Source organism: Diospyros lotus, chromosome 3 (assembly GCF_014633365.1).
Source record: "Diospyros lotus cultivar Yz01 chromosome 3, ASM1463336v1, whole genome shotgun sequence".
In the NCBI taxonomy this organism is placed as follows: Eukaryota; Viridiplantae; Streptophyta; class Magnoliopsida; order Ericales; family Ebenaceae; genus Diospyros; species Diospyros lotus.
Window position 1 is genome coordinate 5,606,743 of NC_068340.1, and position 20,293 is coordinate 5,627,035.

At 35.8% G+C, this 20,293-nt stretch overlaps 1 pseudogene; it reads right to left on the reverse strand.

Moving 5' to 3' along the window:
- Positions 1-6,070: 6,070 nt before the first annotated feature.
- Positions 6,071-19,598, reverse strand: LOC127796402 (uncharacterized; annotated as a pseudogene).
- Between the last annotated feature and the right edge of the window lie 695 nt (positions 19,599-20,293).

Sequence of the window (20,293 nt, forward strand, 5' to 3'; positions counted from 1 at the left end):
TTAAATTTGGATCGACTTTAACTGAAAAGTGATTTCAATATATAACGTGAATTAAGAAATAAGTTGAATAAATATTTGGATTTGATACGAAGCATGTTGCGCATCCGAATTTGTTGTGAAAATCTTGGTGAATAATTTTTGTCATCGTTTTTTATTCTATTCCTTTCGAATTTGTTTTGCATTCGGAAATTATTTAGGTTAATCTGGCTTTGTTCTCCCACATGGTGAATTCATATGTAAATTTGAAATAAAGACTTCGATATTTCGAAATGGGTCAACAATTGTGTCATGAATCGGATGCTCCTGGTTCTTGGCTATTAAGTCGAGCTGTATTTGAAATGAATTATGGAAAAGAAAAAGAAAAGAAAAGAGCACCATAGCTGTGAGGAGAGCACAAAATTACTGGAAGTGGCTGAATAGACCGATATACTTTACGTCCAGCTATGAAGATTATTTTGTGGTTTATTTGTCATACAGGCATGCAATCGGAAAGAAAAGGCACTTTCATAGATTGCTGGTTTGATCTATTCGCAAGAATCACAGCTATGAGCTGATTGTTTATACTAGCGCTGTTGGCTACTCATAATTGATTGAATCTTGAGACAAACCTTTGCAGAATATTGGGTTGTTATTTCCGATGTTACTTATCTCATATTTGATGTCATGGTAGGGTGGATTGTTGGAGGGAAGTCGAAAGGCATAGTTGCCATAAGAAATTTGCAAAACAACTACTCAAAGGAGTGGTATACAAACGAGATATAATGTTTGAACAATGCTCAAGTAGCTATAAGAATTACCGAGTTTGTTTTTTGGCTGCATCTCAAGGTGGTTTCATCCAAGCAAAAGTATTTCCCACATTTATGGCCTCTAGAGCATATTTCCATGTAAAATGAAAAATGCCTACTGCTACATCTTTGAACATATTTTCTTTTCTGAAATTCGATTATAGCTTGTACATGCTGCAGAATACTCCAGCTTACATCAGGGTTTAGGGGAGGCTGTAGGTTGTTTACTGTTTCATACAGTTAATTCATTGAGATGTGATCTTGGCCTCATCTGCTTGGTGAGCGCCAAAGTCAACTTTCATTTACAGAAATTCCTGCCAAGCTAATTCTCTGTGTTGCTGTACGAGCTACAAGGTGTTCATGGATCATGGTGCAAACTTTTGCAGGATATTTGCAGAAATTGCTGGATGGCAGAAATTGTGAAGTAGTAGCATTTTCACATTCATGTTTAATTTCACAGAAGTTCTGCCTTTATAAAGATTGCCATGCATATCAAGGTGCTTGATCATTTGAGGTATCCTCTCATGGTGGGATATAAGATAGCTAAGGAAATAGTGGACCAAATTTAACAGTAGCGAGCTATCTCATCTACTTGTAGTCAACTCAATGATGCAAATGGGACTGACATCTTTTCATGTGAAGTTCATCTCATATTGTGAAATTTGGTTTAAGTCAATGGTAATTAGTCAAGGAAACTGTCACTTCTTGTAAAACCAAAGAATTCTAGTGTTCTTTAAAAAAAAAAAAACTTGTTATAGTGCCTTCAAAAGTGATTGATAAAACTTTAGCAAGAAAAATCATGTATATTTTCAGCAAAATAGGACTAAATATATACAGTTCTGAGGGTTAGCAACTCATTTCCTTAAAAATAGGACATACTATCTAACCAACCAACTATCTTGAAACAAACAAAAAGATAAAGACCAAGACTCAAGTCCACTTTGACCACAACCATCAGATAAGGATAACCAAAATAACCAACAAATGAAGGATAAAACAATAAGACACAAGCCACTGGATAAATCCAATAAAATTGAGAAATTCACACTACTTATCTTCAGACACTCCCCCTCAAGCTGACGAATGGATATCCTCCATTCCCAGCTTGTTTGTTATCCTTTGAAAAACTGCACCTGAAAGACTTTAGTGAGTAAGTCTGCAAGTTGATTTCCTGTAGACATATATGGTGTACAAATTAGACCACTTTCAAGTTTTTCTTTTATAAAATGCCTGACAACTTCCACATATTTAGTGCGGTCATGTTGCACCGGGTTGTGAGCAATATTAATAGCTAACTTATTATCACAATATAGCTTCATAGGAGCCTTCCACCTGATTTTCAAATCTTCTAGAATTATTTTTACCCATAACAACTCACAAATCCTAAGGGCCATTGACCTGAATTCAACCTCTGCACTTGACCTTGCCACTACACTTTGTTTCTTACTCCTCCAAGTCTCAATATTTCCCCCTAGAAATGTACAATACCCAGATGTTGACCTCCTGTTAATCACTGACTTTGCATAGTCAGCATCTGTATAGGCTTCAAGGGTTAGTTCTTGCCTTCTTTTGAACAAAATTCCCTTACCTGGTGTACCCTTTAAGTAATGCAAAATTTGATGCACTACTTTCAGGTGTATCTCCCTAGAATTGTGCATGAATTAACTAACAACTCCCACATCATATGCTATGTCTGGCTTAGTATGTGATAGATAAATGAGCCTCCCAACTAATCTTTGGTAGAGTCTCTTATCTGTTGTTGTATCTTCTAGGCTTCACCAAGTCGATGATTAGGTTCAATAGGGGTTTTAGCAGGTCTGCATCTTAGCATACCTATATCTGGTAAGTCAAGAATGTACTTCTGTTGAGATATGAAAATCCCGTGTTGAGAGTGTGCCACTTCTATACCCAAGAAATACTTCAACTTGCCTAACTCCTTAATTTCAATCTCTTTTATCAAACACTTCTTTAGACTTTCAATTCCTTCCAAGTCATCCCTTGTTATTATAATGTCATCCACATAGACCAATAGAACAATTACCTTTCCGGAAATAGAATGTCTTACAAACAAAGTGTGATCACCTTGGCTTTGCTTGTATCCCAAACTTAGCATAGCCTTGGTAAATCTTCCAAACCATGCTCTTGGAAACTGCTTCAAATCATATAGAGCTTTATTCAATCTGCATACAACATCCTTTCCTGCTTTTGAACATAATCCTGATAGTACTTCCATATAGGTTTCTTCCTCTAGATCTCCATGTAAAAAGGCATTTTTCACATTAAATTGTTGCAATTTCCAACTAAGGTTAGTTGCTAGAGACAACAATATCCTTATAGTGTTCATTTTTGAAACCAGAGCAAAGGTTTCAAGATAATCTACACCATAGGTTTGGGTATAACCCTTAGCAACCAATCTTGCTTTATATCTTTCTAATGACCCATCAGAGTTATATTTAACTGTAAATATCCACCTACACCCCTCAAATTCCTTCCCTTTAGGCAACCTTACAAGATCCCATGTCTTGTTTTTATCAAGTGTTTGCATCTCTACCCTCATAACATTCCTCCAATTCTCACTACTTAATGCTTCAAATATTGTTTTTGGTATAGGAATGGAGCTTATGTTGGTAAGAAAAGCTTTACAACAAGGGGATAGATTTTTGTAGGACATGAATAGGTGCAGATGATGCTTTGTGCAAGCTCTAGTTCCTTTATGATTAGCAATAGGAAGTTCACTATTACTTGAGTTAGATGGGTTAGCAACAGGTTCAATCTCATTAGGGGAGATGGAAGGAGAAGTGATTACCTCATTATGATCAATGTCAAGACCAGGTGTGGATTCAAATGCTTGAACAGGTGTTAGATGAGCAATTGGTCTCTTTCTTCTTGAGTATACTTGAAGTGGATGGTCTATAGGTTCCTGGATTGGACCATCTTGTATCTGTTCTTGAGTTTTGGATTGAGTGTTAGATGCAAGTTGTGATAATGAAATAGTAGGTTGTAAGTGTGGAACAAGGGGGGGGGGGGGGGGTAATGAGGATGGAAATTCAAGAAGAAATAGGTCTCTATCCTTATTCTTAGTTATTAAGGTCTCCCCCTGAAGGGAATACTGAGCAAAATATTGATTTACATTCGCTGATACAAAGAATTTTTTGGTTGGTGGATGGAAACCTTATAGCCTTTTTGAGTAGGTTAATACCCTAAAAAGATGCATTTAAGAGCTCTAGGATCAAGCTTTTCCCTGTGTTAAGAGTGTAAATGAACAAATGCTACACCCCCAAACACTCTAGGTATAAGACCATTAGAGATTGAGATCTGTGAAAAGAATTGAGACAATAGTTGGAGTGGACTTTGGGAATTTTGATTTCTCGAAGGCAATCTATTCATAAGGTGAATAGCAGTTAAATTGGCTTCCCCCTAGTACTGTTTTGGAACATTTCTTTGAAATAGAAGAGCCCTTGTTATAATAAGTAGGTGTCCATTCTTCCTCTCGGCCACCCCATTTTGTTTTGGGGTATTAACATAAGATGATTCATGGATTATGCCTCTTGCTTGAAAATAGAAAGTAAGGAACTAATCGAAATAGTTCTTAGCATTATCAGACCGAATTCTTTTGATTTCAACATTGAATTGGGTTCTCATCTTATTATAGAAAACTGAAAATATGGAACTCACTTTAGATTTGTTCTTTAAAGATAAATCTAAGTGACACGTGTATAATAATCAATAAAAGACACAAACCATTGAGCCCCAGCCATATTAGGAATAGGAGAGGGACCCCATATGTCACTATGGATAAGGTCATAGGATGCACGATTGAAACAAGACTCAATGTTATCACTGACAAAAGCAAGGGCTTCTTCTTCCTAATTTATTGTTCCAAACTTAACAGAATTTTCTCTTTGTATGTAACTTCTTTGTTGTTAATGGTGCTGTGTTGTTGTCTAGCTTTGTATTTTGCATATTATCTTTGGGTTTTGATAAGTTGATTGGAATCTTTTCATTTTCAATAGCAAAACTTTGAGAATGAACTTTGTTGTCCACATACTGATTAGCAATCATAGTTGAGGCCTGAAAATTTACAAAATAGACATGACTATTGAAGAAGGTTAAAAATAAAATAATACCTATAAGATTGATATGTTTATAACCATTCTGAATAGCCTGAATGTGCGTTTAAAATCTTGTCCTTCTAGAAATAGTAGCCATTGTATCCTATTTGTTAGAAAAGGAAAAGATGTTAGTAATTTCTGTATTGTTTTTCAGGTGGATGAACAACTTTGAGTTGTGTTTCACAGAGAAGGATGATTTTTGAGGCTGTGACTGGAAAGCATCAATGGTTTGTTGAGGTTTCTTTATTGCAGTGAACAGTTTGCGTCCTTGCAGTACTTTATGTGTGAATGTCTTTTATGGTAATGCTGCAGTAACTTTTGTGAAATACAAATGACTACAGCATGGACCTGCAGAGATCAGATACTATGTATGTGACTGAGTTTGATATGGATACTAGTGGTCAAAGAGGTGAAATTTCCTTCACAGAATGATTTTGCTACTGGATTCTTGTATTGGATTGCTATCCTGCTGCCTATTTTTTGGAACCATAATATCAAATTATACAATTACAAACTTATCTAAAAAAAATAAGAACAAGAATTTTGTAATTACTGAATAGACTTCCTGTTTGATGCATGGACATTGTTCATGACTGTTGGCCTCTTTTCCCTCTGGTTTTCAAGTGAGAGATTGTTAACTGGCCATTCCTTAATTAAGTATAACATACATGATATTGATAGTCTCGTTGATCTAATAAATGGTTAACAATTGGAGTTCTTGTGAAAAAAGAAAAATAGTTTAGAGCTGGAGTAAAAGAAAATTTATATAGCTGGAGCACAGTAAGCTGAGATGATGTGGATGTGCACATTAGGTTTGTTTAGCATGGAGGACTGAAATGGGAATTATCATTAACTAGGTAAAATTGAAAATAGAAAGATTAATTTGATTTTTCCTAAACATGATAAACACACTGACTCCTGTATTGCTTCTTGCCTATCATTTGGCTCGCAGCTGTGTTTCTCTTAATTCGGACTTCAGAGTTCCTATCTTTCATGAGTTTTCATCAACATGAGCCTTCACTGGTAAATTACCTGCTTCTGGCCTGTGCCTTCCATAAATTTCATCTTTTGTTGTTGTTTGTTTGTTTATTTCCTTATTTATAAGGGCCTTACAAAAGATAAGCCTATAGATGGAAATCATTGAAGAGCTAGAATTCATGTAGCTGACCTCACATAATGGGATAAAGGCTGCTTTTTTTTTTTTTTAGTGTCTTTGTTTTGTTTTAGTGGTCATCCCAGTTCTAATATATATGCTTTTCTGTGTATTCTCATTTGCTTTCCCATGTTTTACACCTGTTTTTCTCATATTCTCTCACTAACAGAGACAAGCTTGTGTTTGATGCCTCCCACTGGTATTCTGTAGCGAGTATAAATTAAAAAATTGGTTGAATAGATGTTTTATCTTGTAACCACATCATAAATAAGCCCATATATACATCTGATAATGGCAATTTACCGTCATTTCACCAGCTATCTGATTAGTAGATTCTGGCAGTGGTGTTTTACTTGTCATCTTCTAGGAAAAATTTATGCATCAGCATATACACTTGTACTATCTATAGGGATTGCTAAGTACGAACTTGTTGAGTTGGTGATTTATTTATCACGCCTAACATAAATAAATACATGTATATGAGGCCAGTTTATCTTAGCAGACTAAGGGGGTGAATCAAACCAACTACTGAACAATTCACTATCAATGATGTTGTGTGCTAACACAACATGAACCAATGCAACCCTAGTGAAGAAGGATCCATAGAACCACTGCTACTAAAATATGCAGTATTACATCCCTACCTATGGTGTGAAAGGGGTCAGGAAATCACACCAACCACACAAATAAGGACACCACAATATATGCTCAGTTTAACATAAGTCATAATAATTTTGAATCCGGTTGCTTGATGGCTTGCCAATCTGCAGACAATCAACTGGGGGCATAGTGGGAGAGTTCAACTCTCCAAATGTCTGCCAACAGAAGGGATCATAAATGCGGTACTGTTCTTGTTGTGGTTTTAGTTCTATGTCAGTTAATGTGAGTTCCACACATGGCAGGCTATCACTGCAGGCAAGGTGTACTGGTTTCACTGTGTAAGTACCTCTTATATTTTCATATGTAATTCCTGATAAGGCCACTGCAGATGTTTGGTTGTTGCATTTTCTTTTGTCGCAATAGTATTGGTCAATTACTATTGGGAGTTGGACTTCAGAAACTTGAATGTTTGAGAATAGTACTCCTTGCACGGACCCTGATCCACCCTGCACAAATACATTTGGACTAGGTCAGATTGTGAAGTCTTGACTTTAACAAATTGGTTGTTTCATGCAAACTTGGATGATTTTCAAAGATTTTTAATTAATTCTCACTGAAAGTTAAATGTATTCAGTGGTGACTAGAAACCTATTTTACAGAGAAAACTCACTCCTTTGGAATTTAGAAACTCAATACTGACTGGAGAACTTGATTCTCTTTGGGTATGTTTAGCAATTTATAGTGATTTGCAGAACAATTGCTTGGTTCTGAGAATATTTCTGGATTTATGAATGCTTGCATGCTTAATTCAATTTATGCATGTTGTTTGATCAAGTTATGTGCTATAAACTAACTGCATGGCGTATCTTACCTGCCATGTTTTTATCCTGACTCCATTCATTGTGTTGTGCATTCTGACATCGCGAACAGTAATGTTTGAGACACAGGCCCTGCTGTCATCCTTTCCGAGCCCTCCAATGCTGATTCCATGTCCAGGCCCACAGTTTACATTGTGTATGTATACATTTGTGCATCCTGTTTGTATAGAAATGCAGTCATCTCCTGCATAAAGCATTAGAAGTTGAGACCTTTGTAGGCGATATACTTGCTTCATGAACTGTCTATCTTCATATGTTATATTGTAATAAGTGGTAAATGGGTTTTCATTTATCTTCACTTCTATTTTTTGAGCTTTATAAAGTTAAATACGCGAGGGGGGGGCATGGCTGTTGCTTTTATTTCTTGAAATGACAAGAATTAATGAATATGACAAAAGAGATGAACTTCTTCCTGTGGATGAAGTTTTGGAGTCAATCCTAATTGATTACCAGATCGTTGATTTGATGTTCCATACCAATCTTTCAAGGTATATGGCATTTGTTTGTGAATGACCTCATTAGGCATGTAGTGGACAAGGATAAAATAGGCAACTGATTGCAATATCAATATATTAGTTGTTCAAACTCAGTGATATGGCAAGGGTCAACAAGATGAGTTTTTGGCTTGATTTGAGGAATTTGTCACAAGTATATTAATTTTATTGACTCCCCTTCACCATTTAGTTAGTAATGTTATCAATCGGTCACTAGGTATATAGTGGTTGATACCGTATGACCAAGTTTGGACTTTGGAACTCTTTGAAGATGTGCAAATAGGCTTAACCAGTAATGAAAACTATGGATGTAATTTCAAAGTACCCATTTGTTGATGAATTACCACATGCAAGATTAGTGCTGCGGATTAACACATCTCGGGAGTTCTGCAAGTGGATGCCATCAGTATTAGGGCTGTCTCCAGGAGATGAGGTGCTCATATTGAATACTGAAACTCCAGTGCAGAAGTCAAACTTGAGGTGGCACTGGGGACTGTTTTGAATTGTTATGCCTGTAAGTGTCACATTGAAACTTCCATAGAATCTCAGTGCCTGTGAAGCAAAGTTGAATTATTATAGCAGATAGCATGGTTGTAGAAAATACACTTTAATTAGAATTCTGAAGTGGTCCTTACAGTTGGTTTGATGCTTGGCATTTTCCCATCCACTGAACTACTTACCTGCCACATAGTTATCAAAATATTAGAGTTGTCAGTTATGGATAACAGAGATGCCAGATATAGACAAAGAAATGAGAGGCTGCAGTGAATGGTTACAGGAACTGGCCGGTTCTCTTGAAATGTGTTGTTTAATGGAATAATCAATTTTGATTCATCATCTATGGGTTCATCATATGGGTAGTCTTGCCACCAGATTGAGCCCCTTCCATCAATGGTCCCTGTTCCTCTAACTGTTATTCCATTTAGTTTTGTAAATTCCAGCCATTGTAATAGACCTGAACCCCAAGCTTTGTAGCTCATTGGTGCAATAATCATGCCATCTAGCTGCAGAAGCATAATTTAAAGTCAAGATGTGTCACATTTGATCTAAAATTGCTTCGTTATCTAGCAATTGGTGGCACTGGCAAATGCACACATGGGTATTGAAATTTGACTTGATATAAGCTGGATAATATGTTTCTGTATATGATTGAAACATTTGACAGTGGCAAATCAGAATTACCTGAAAGACAATGTTTGGTTGACAATATGGACCAGAAAATGAAATGGGTCCCACGAGGAATGTATACTCTGCTGGGACAACGATTGTTGAGGCCTCAACTTTACAAGCGGCTGCCCATGTGGCTTCAAATGCCTGGGTTACACCATAAGAAATCACCTTATCTCAGCAATACAAACAATATTAATATTTACTATGTTCTTTTTTTTTTTTAATTTTTTGTTGCACATATTTACTATGTCTTTACTAGCTGGAAGAATGTCATTGGTTTATTTGTAATCATGCAGGTGTTAGTTTGTACAGTACTATATGCAGTTGCTATTGACTAAACTGCCGTAACGAGAATCATTTAAATGTCATCATATGTACTCCACTTGAATTATTCGTAAAGATATTTGTCCATAATGCCCTTATTAGTCTGGCAACCTCCTATTCTGTTAAAATTTTGAAATTATCTTCTACTTTTTGCTTAATTGTGTTACTTGTTAGTTTCATGAGTTGATGAAGAAGCTAGAATTCAAGTTTCTAATCTATATAATGAAAGCAGTTTCATACTTATCATTACTATATTTTGCAATATATGCAATATTCTCCAAGTATCCTTCTCCCTTCACCATTGAGGGGAAAAACAAGCTTTATGAATGCAGGGTTGAGAACAAGAAGAGCTTAAAGTCTAAATTTTGCAAGAGTTGCACTGGAACCACCAAGTCTAGATGCCTAATTAATATGTGAACAGGAAGGAAGAATTTGGAGGTACCTTCGTGTCATCTCTAGTTCCATCTCCGGTGGCACCAAAATCTATTACGTTAAAGACAGTTGAAAGACCACTGTAATCTTTCTTTGGCATGGTTGGCACACCATCTTTCTTTGGTTTGGTTTCTGGAGGTACTGGTGCTTTTGGCGATTCAACTTTATTCTTTGATTTACCAGCATTGCTTTGGTGGTGACTACTGCCATGATTATTTCCTTCCCTCTTATACAGAGACTCTAAGGCACCTTTGCTTTGCTTCCAATGCTTGCTCATTCTAGCATTGCAAGTGTATGTCTGACATGCCCATACGAGGAAGGCAACAAGAAGCATAACTGTAAGACTTCTGAGACTAAATGCTCTCATATTTACTGTATTTTGAGAGAGAGAGAGAGAGACTATTACTCCTGGAAGATAACCAAAGGTACCAAAACTGAGGTTTAAATAGGAAGAGCAGAGCCCAATAGAACTCATGGGACTGTATAGCCATAAGTAAAATAGTGTTTATTAATGCTAGGCATTTTTGTTTCATTCTGGGTTTCCCTTTTACCTTTTCTCTTTAATTAATGACTTGCCTTCTTTGTTTGTGACATTTAGTTGGGATATATTTTAGCTTATCAATGTCCCATTTGCCACATATCAATTTGTGGTTGCCTGTGGTTTATGTCACTCATCCATTTCCTCAACCAGTTTCTTTTTTGTGTGCGATTTATCTATTTGCTATGGTGATCATATTTTACTATTTCTTTCTTGACGTTCTCTGGCTTCTACATTGAGAATGAATTTGACTCCATAAGCCAGTTCCAGCCAATGTTTAACAAAACCAACCAACTTCTGTTAACAGGACTCTTCTTAAGTCTTCTAAATTTAGTTCATTAGGAAAAGGGCATACATGCATAATATACACACACACGCACATATAGATAGATGGACGGATTGATGTTTGAAAAACATTAATGTGATTGATGCTATCTCCCTGCATGCTCTTCTCTAGCATCTATGTTTGCAAATTTTAATATCATTTGCATTATTAGTTGTTTTTATTTTATTTTTTTTACTATTCTATGCTAAGCCAAGGAGACATGTGATTGGTTCTAATAACAAGTCAAGGGAACTGATTATAACAGCTGCTTATGATCACATGCATTGGTCACGGGTAGTTTTCTTTTGTACTTTGTCTTCTTAACCATCAACAATGACCCGAGCCCCCAAAACCAAATTGTCCAACCAACAATTTTTATTTGGGAGGGAGCCAGGGAGGGAGAGAGAGAGAGAGATGTTGACCTGCTACAGTTCTGAGAAATGGCTTTCAGGGTTTTTGATGTTTTATGTACAAAAACTCTAATAAATAAGCCAAGCTGCATTAATTGAGTTGGGAGAAGAAAATGATGGGAGAGAAACGCCAATGCGCCCACAGATTGCTACTTATCATATGTTTATAGATATTGCTAAGTGTTACCAACCAATAATAAGTTGGTTCACAATAATGGGGCGAAAGGAAACACTTTTTTAGGTAAGATTCATGATGGCTTTACAATTAAAAAGAATGTTAAAGAAGGGGTTGAAACTATGGCGCATAATCTGAAAACTCTCCATCTACATGTAATTAGTAAAGCCACAAGAAAACCGCAGATTCAGTTTCTTTGCGTGAACTAAAAGTGTGGGAAACTTTTTGCAATCTTATGGCATTCATGGCATGGTATGAATTTATTCTCAATGTTAATAACAATGAAAGAGAATAATTTGCATAGAATTCCTTGAATAAGATAGCAATGTGATTGCAGTTTTTACACTCAACTTTCGCTTTTTCTTTTTTTTATTCTGAATCTGTGCAGCATAAATGCCTGTCTATATCTCCCTTATCTCTGTTGCTCCAAATTCACAGACAGGCTGAACCACACTTCGTTTTCATCATCCCAAAAGACTTGACCTCTTTCAATCGCTCTCCACGGAACCTCTCTCTCTCTCTCTCTCTCTCTCACACACACACACACACACAGCACTTCTTTTGGGTAAGTTGTGATAAGATGCACATTTCTTTTCTTTTTCTTTTCTTTCTTTTTGCCTTATATTGATTTAATTGAAGAATTAACTACCCCTTAAAAAGCCAGGAAATACTGAAACTAAGATTTCTGATAATCAGACTCCGAAGTGGGTTTGTGGGTGCGTTTTGACTGACTGTAATTCTGTAATGGGTTGAGGGGAGGGCCAGTGCGGAACAGTGAAAGGAAAATTTAATGGGTTTTCCAAACAACCCAGATGATGTGTTAATATTTTATTGATTTGTTAAAAATTCGATATTAAATGTTAAAATTTATTAAAATGCTTTAAAAATTTACAAAATTCTCCGTAAATTTATGAAGCATTGGGTTTGTTTATTTGTTCCATTGCCTTGGTTATTTGTTCCATTGCCTTGTGTTCATGTCAAATGCTCATAGATCTGCACAAACAAACAGTCTCTCATTGTCTCTGCTGCAAACAAAATAAGTGGCAGGCAGGCATCCCACCATTAGAGCCTTGTCTGACATTGTAACATTTTATTTTTACCTTTTTTAAGATTATTATTTTCAAAAATCAATGATTGAAGTTGAAAACACTTTGTCTTATTGCCCAAAACAAGCTTATTATTAGACAGAACCCCCCCCCCCCCCCACACACACACACAAAAGAAAAAAGAAAAAAAGAAAAAAACTTATTAAAAAATGTGATTAACCCTTATATTTTTTGTTACTGTTAAGAATTTATGATCATTATCTTTTCAACCGCCTCCTAATTGCATGAACCTGGCTATTATTTTACATTAACTTTGTTGGGGTGCATTTAGATTTAGTCTCATGAATGGAGAGAAACAAACCCTTGTAAATCTCTGAAGCTGATACAGTTTTAAAATGGACATTTTAATAATTAATAATAATACAAGTACTATACGACCTGCTTGCTAGTTGCCTCACGTTGCTTTGTTTTGCGAGCTCTGATTTTTAACCACCATATGAAGAAACAGTAACTGAATCCCTCTCTCTCTCTCTATCTCTCTATCTCTCTCTGTCTCTTTACAATATTTATATATTACGCATGCGTGTATGCATGTGTGGGGGTGTGATAATGGAGAGAGAGAGAGAGATAGAGAGAGAGAGTTGGGAAGAAGTGAAGTGATTGCATTAGCCTAGCATCTTCTAAGCTGTCTTGTTCTGCAACACGCTCGCTCGTGAACTTAAATGAGTGGGCTGGCCTCGTGAACCAGAAACTACTCGATTTGGACATGATTTTGGGTCCATTTTTTGTTTGTTCCCTTTCAAATCTGGCCAACACAACTCAGCAGCAGCGGCAGCCAACCATCTTAATTTCTTTCCTCCTCCTCTCCTCCTCCTTCACAACAAATATAAAATCTGGGTTTTAGGACTGAACTTAGATTTGGATTTGGATTTGGATTTGGATTTGAAGAAAACAACAAAGGCTCTGACTGACTGATTCTATGTGTGGTTTAAGTCTGTAGTTTGCTTTATTGTTTGCCATATGACCATATAAAAAATTCAAAAAGCAGGGCAACTTTATGAAGGAAGAAGGCTCCTCCTCTCACGGATCATTCTAGAACTTGAAGCCAGTAAAAAAGCATTAGTTTTAATAAATAAATAAATAAATATTCCCAGTTGACAAATGTTGTTGTTCTACTACCTCAAGGGCTGGGGATATTTTTGTCTTTATCACGTGTGTGATTTACATCCATGCTTTCACTATATTTAGATGTCACTAAAATGCAACCCTGTATAAGTAAAATTCTTATCATAATAATATTAATATGTTGAAATAATGTCGATTGTAGGTAGGGTGAACTTGTCATTATTATTCTTATATTATTTTTGTTATGAATTTGAATAAAAAATAAACCAAGATTAAACTATTAACTACACAAACTAACATAGAATTTTACGTAAAAAACTCAAATCGAGAAAAATTAAGAATAGAAAGAACAAAATATCACTAAATAAATATTGTTACAACAAAAGTGATATTGTCACACTTAAAATATCAATAAGATGATATTATTACAACTAAAATCATCTATAGATATATACATAAAATTATATTATATTAAAAAATAATTCATAAGAATATTTCTGCATATGAGATAAATCTCAATCAAAATCGAATTTGATAACATTTTAATTATAGTCAAATTTAAATTCTCGGTCACAATTATAATAATTTTGATGATTATTTTAAATGTCTATAAAAAGTTTGTGAATGTATATAAATTGATTGCTCACCAGCTTCTGGTTTGTATACTACACCACATGGAATAGTCTGAATCAATTTGCCAACAAAATCCAGCCCACTCCGTCCCCACCATCAAGGTTGCATAGGTAACACGGATACAACACAAACATAACTAATAACAAATAAAAAATTATAAAAAATAAACCCGTTATACAAAAATTGTAAATGAGTTTATCATTAAATTCACACGATAATATAACCTAAATTTTTGTTAATTTTTTTTAAAAAAAAAATCATATTGTGTTCATATATGTCCGACACGCTTGTTTAGAATGTTGAACATACGCATTTATAATTTTTTTTTTAAATTTTAAATAAAATCGTGTGTCAAATTAAACGTGCCCAAAGATATTTTCAACGCAACATGAACACAGATTCATCCCCTTCTCTGCCATGTCCTTGCCACTTAGCCCACCATTCACGAATCTCTTGGGGCCTTATTTCTTTGAAATGAATATTTCTAAAAAAGAAAAGAATTTAAATATTTTTATTTATGTATAAATTACATGTTGATATTTTTTATTCAATGATTCATGTTGTCTTATTATTTGTAATTTAAGAATGAAAGATAAAACTCTTGTATATCAAGTCTTTACAAGATTGATTATTTGAATTATAGATTTTCATTTATTTATATCCATTCCATATCTTATCTAAGACTTTTATACTTAAAATCAAACCTAAGTATCGCTCATCTAGTTTTCTTTTATATGGTATCCTTTACCCCTCCAAAAAAAAAAAAAAAAAAATTCAAAAGCTTCTATTACATAGAGTTTCAAAAGACACAGAATCATATGATAGATGGATACATTTCTTGAATTTTTTCAAGTATAACAGGTGATTAGACCTTTCAAGTATATTACATAGAGTTTCTATCTGTAGTCCTACTGATTTCAGTTTACAAATCCTGTATAAACTTATATTGGCACATCTTATTGTATCTCATAGGCTCAACCCTCCTCTCTAGATCATTCACTCATTCAATAAAAATCATCTAGCAATAAGCTTCTATTGGGAGAGAGCTAAATCAGAGCTCAGTATGAATGAGGTTGTCTCTACTGGGCTCTGCAAGCTCAACCTCTTCAATCTGTTCCATCATCAAGTCTTTCTCAGAGGAATTCAGGCACTCTGCTGACGGCTGAACGTATCCGTACGCAATGCCGGTGGCTGAGTTGCAGTAGGCCTCAGTTGTGCCATCCTTCTTCTGTAGGTTGATGTTGTTCAGGATTATGTTTTTGCATGGGACTGTGTCACTGCAGGCAAATCTCATCGCCTTTTCGCTCCATGATGTCCCACTAATGTTTTGATACATGATTTGACTTACTTCCACAGCTGAAGTCTGAGAGAAACATAGGAAGTAGCAGACAAGTCACAAAATTTCTTGTATTTTGAGCGACACTTGATATGATATTAGTTATAAGGCCCACGTAAAAGATAAGGTCATGGGTAGAAATAATTGATGAGCTAGAATCTATATATCCGATGCATATAGTGAGATAAAAGTTCAGCGTGTAACAATTGAGAGTTTGTAGAGCAGTCATACAGTTCAGCTAGCAGCCATAGATTAGAGTTTTCAGGTAGAAGGGAATGAACACAGAGGGTTTACCTGGTTCTGGCAACTAGTTGGGGAATCACAGTAGAACTGGTCGATGATGATGGGATTTGAAACGTTTTCCATCCTCACGTTCTGGTAACGTATTGAACGAACATAACCATTTCCTCCCTGCAGCCAGAGAGCAAAGTTGTAACGGTTTGGATATTAGGAACATGCTATATCCTAGATTCCTGAACGTGTTAACAGAAGAAAATGTTTCCCAGTGAAGGGCATTGGTAACTTATGTAGTCTTGATGAATGTTATTCATCTGAAGATAAGAAATCTCGTAAGAAAATGCAAATAAGAACAAATATGAATTGTGATATCATCAGTTTATTGCTGTAGTTGGCTTATTTCGGTGATGGAGCACGGCCAATACCTGCCAAGTCTTAATCCTCAGGCCATTCGTAGTCTCATTGAGGAATGCTGTATCCAAGACCACCTTTGTGACTATACCTGTGGAGTTGCCCTTCCCAAGGCTTCCTATGCTGTAAGACAAGAATCGGAATGAAGAGGCAAGATTTTAGAAACCAAGAAACTGGTAATCTTTGACAACCTTTTTCATGTTTTTCTGGCTGCCAATCACATACATTATGTCTTCTCTGCACCTAGTTTCACTAGCCATAATATTGCAAAACATGAAGTGATGAACTAATTACCAACAAATTAACAAAACACATAATTTCGGACTAGATGGTACCTAATACCATGACCAGGTCCACAGTAAATTCTCTTCATCTTGATACCCGAGCTACCACTGACAATGGAGATACAGTCGTCCCCTGAAATAGAACACAAACCATCACCATGTCATTCTACTTCGTTATAATGCAAATGTGCCTCTTGCTTGTATTACAACCTGGATGAAGCGTTTCAGATGCATGTAATTTGTATGGAGAGGTGTTCTATTCATCTCATTAGTGCGAGTTCGTGTGTTTTTGTTCTTTCATTTTCCCTTCTTAATCCACTATTTGCAGCGGCTTTCATATCAATTTAAACAAGCAGGTGTTGCTATATGTTCTACTACCATCAGATATTATGCAAACTGCTGTGAAAATATAGGGAGAGTTTGGGAACCTGTTCCAATTTTACAGTTCTGAAGATCTACATTTGTTGATCCAGTTATATGGATTCCATCAGTATTTGGACTTCCTTGGTCAGAAGAAATTTTTATAGCAGACAAGCTTACAGAGTCACATTTGGAGATCACAAAATGCATTTGTTGGCTGTTCTGAATGGTAAGGCCTCTCACGCTAATAGCTGAGCTTGTATCTATAGTTAATGCCTGCAATGAATTTCTCATTATTTCTGAAGAGAAAGATAGAAAATGTTTGTTTATCAATGCCCAATGAAAACTTAAGATTCTTACTGTTGGTGCTTCTTTGCATGGCTGTCAGGGAATTCAAGAAAAAAAGAATATAACAAAATCAGTACGGTGGATGGACAAAACGTCTCTGTTTCTAGAATTCAAGTACACGAGTAACTTGGCAGAACTTACATTTGACTTGTTCTTTTTGCAAGAAGCGTCCCACCATTTCTTGCCTGAGCCATCAATAACCCCACCCCCCTGGAAACTGACTCTAGTCAGATTGGAGAAATCTAGCCAATTCCGCGGGCTCTTTGGATCCCAGTTTTTCGGCTCATCCGGTGCTTGAATTTTTCCTTCGATCTGTATCCAGTAGTAAAATTGACAAGAAAGACAATGGACCAGATATGACATGAGATCCTATCCTCATTCCTCACCCAACATAAAAAAGAAAAAATGGTGTTCGAGGTTACCTGGACAATTAATCTATCAGCACAAGGTCCCTTGAATCTTGTTGCATTGACAAGATAATGGCGTCCATTGGGAACCAATAAAACTGATCTTGGTGTTGAACAAGCTTGCTTCCAAGCCTTCACAAATGCCTGACAAGTGACAACAATTGTAAGCCACGTCAAGAATGAAAAACTTGGAGGACATTACATTCAATCTCAGAAAATAATTGAGGGGCTTCAGTTGGGCATGATAATTCTCAAAACAGGTTTCTATCTAATGCCATTTGAAGCCCTGCATGTACAATGGAGATCTACAATGTACCTTTTACAGGAAATAGGGCTCAACTTTGCTGTGTTTATTAATTAAGATATAGATTAAAAAAAATAGATTATAGATAATATTCTAAATAAAAGTATTTTCTATTGTGTTTGTTAAATTTATTTGACAACCCACTGAAAATTTTAAAAATACTCGCTAATTTTATCTTAATCATTTCATATTTTAGTTTAGAAAATATTTTAGTATTATTTTTATACAATCTTATTTTTGATACAGTAAAAAGTAATCACCTGGGTATCATCGGAAACTCCATCTCCAATTGCTCCAAATGCATCCACATTGACAAGAACCTTGCTGCCACGTTCGCTCGTCCAGAATGGATGGTCAGAAGGTTCTGTATCAGCACCTTCTTCAATGTCAAAGCTTTCAAGCTCTCTCGGAATGGCACTGGTGTCAGATGGACTGTTTCCTGCAGCTCCATGGGCTAACATCAAGAAGGCTAAGAAGGAAACCAGGAAAACTTTGTCCATGTTCTTATTGATTGTGGGGGGTTTGCAACACTGCTTGATTTAGATAAATCATGCCATGGTATTGGGTTTTAATTTATACATGAGGATTAGCATGGTAAAATGGTGGGTTTTGTGGGGGTTATATGCCTTGGCTTGGAAGTACATGAAAGTATCCTATCCTATTTTCCATATGCCCACGCTTCAAGTGTAAGACTATTTTCGGAGGCCTTTGCTTTACTCTTCAACCCCAGTCCATTAACATTCACAAGTCAAAAAGTGTTCGTTCATGGCTTCTAGGTCTGGACTATTATGCTTCATGGCAAAAATTGCTACAAGAACCAATACTCACAAAATCCTTCTCTATTGGGCAACCTACCATGGCATGAACATTGTGATTGATATGCCTATACATGTATATATATATATATATATACTTATCTAATTTACAGATTGCCAAACAGGGCAACCAGGAGAATGGAAAAGAAAAACGTTGATTGTTGTTTCACCAATAAGAGGGACAATTTAAAACACATTTCCGTTTATTCAGGTAATTTCGGGCAACAACTGCAAATCCCAGAATAGTAGGAGGCACCACCACCACCAAGACAGAACCGGAATCGGCCTCTCAGTTTATAAACTCGCCAGTTCCAGAATAAAATTTTGAATCTTGGAACCATCTCTGTATTTTGAGGGTTTTGCTAAAAAGGAAATAGACAGATAAATAAATTGCTCTCTTTCTTCTTAGTATTTCAGCAACTCTTTCTGCTTCATATCCACCAAGCATGAATATCGCTGCTGTCGTTTCTGGGTCGCTCTCCGGAAGAGATTCCATTGAATCAGACGCCGTTCTCCTTTTTTTCACAGGCTTCTTAAAGTAATTTTGCAACCTGTTTGACACATAAAAGAAGTTTTCACTTTACAGAGTTGAGTTGAGTTGAGACCCTTTGTGACATTTAATCAAGCATCTCGCAGGCAGGCATTCTCCTTCAAAGGATTCAAATTAGAATCAGAATGGAGCTCAGCTCCTCGCCTCTGAAATCCAATTTTCAAAATACAGTAATTTCTTCTTCCTTTCCTTCTTTTATTTTTATTTCTGTTTACAGTTCAGTGACATTTTTATAGATGACAATCAAAATACCATACCAGGTGGAGGTGGGTACCCGTACTGTACCCATCAGACTCCCTCCATTCTCCACTGGCGAGAGTTTAGGGCTCTGATACACGGAAACTTTAAGACATTACTTTGGTGTTTTTGAGACGTTTCTTGTGTGGAAAACTTCAAAAACGTTTTTTAGGGCGTTTTCGTAATTTTAGAAACATTTTGGAGCCTATTTTGTAATAAACTTGAAATATCATAAATGCATTTACGTGACAAAAGCCGATTAAAGAAGGAATTTCTTTCATCTATAACCAATATATATATATATATATATATAATATTATCATTTGATTTATTTTTTCTTATCTCACCCCCCTAGACTTTCTAGAATCTTTGACCAAATGTCCATACTCGTCATTCCTTTTATATGCTAATTGCTTGATACTAGGTGTCGTTGTCGATTCATAACTCCAATTGCTCTGTTACTTAGTGTTCAATTGCTCAAAGCTTGCCAGGTTGCGTTTTCCAACTCTGATTACTCGGTTTCCTCTTGCTGTCAATTGCTCAATGTTATATCAAACTATCAATGATACAAATTGAGGTTTATGTGCTTAGTTTTGCCTTTTTTGTCCTACACAAATTTATTCACAACTCCATGTTCAATGTCGTCGTCATTTACTATGTTTGTCATCGATTGTGTCTATCCTGCCATCAATTGTAGATGATTGCTTTATATTAAATAATTATTTTTTATAATTTTTATTTTAACAATTATATTTGTAAAAAAGTTTCTATATTTTTCATTTACACTTTTACTCGTATTTCCAT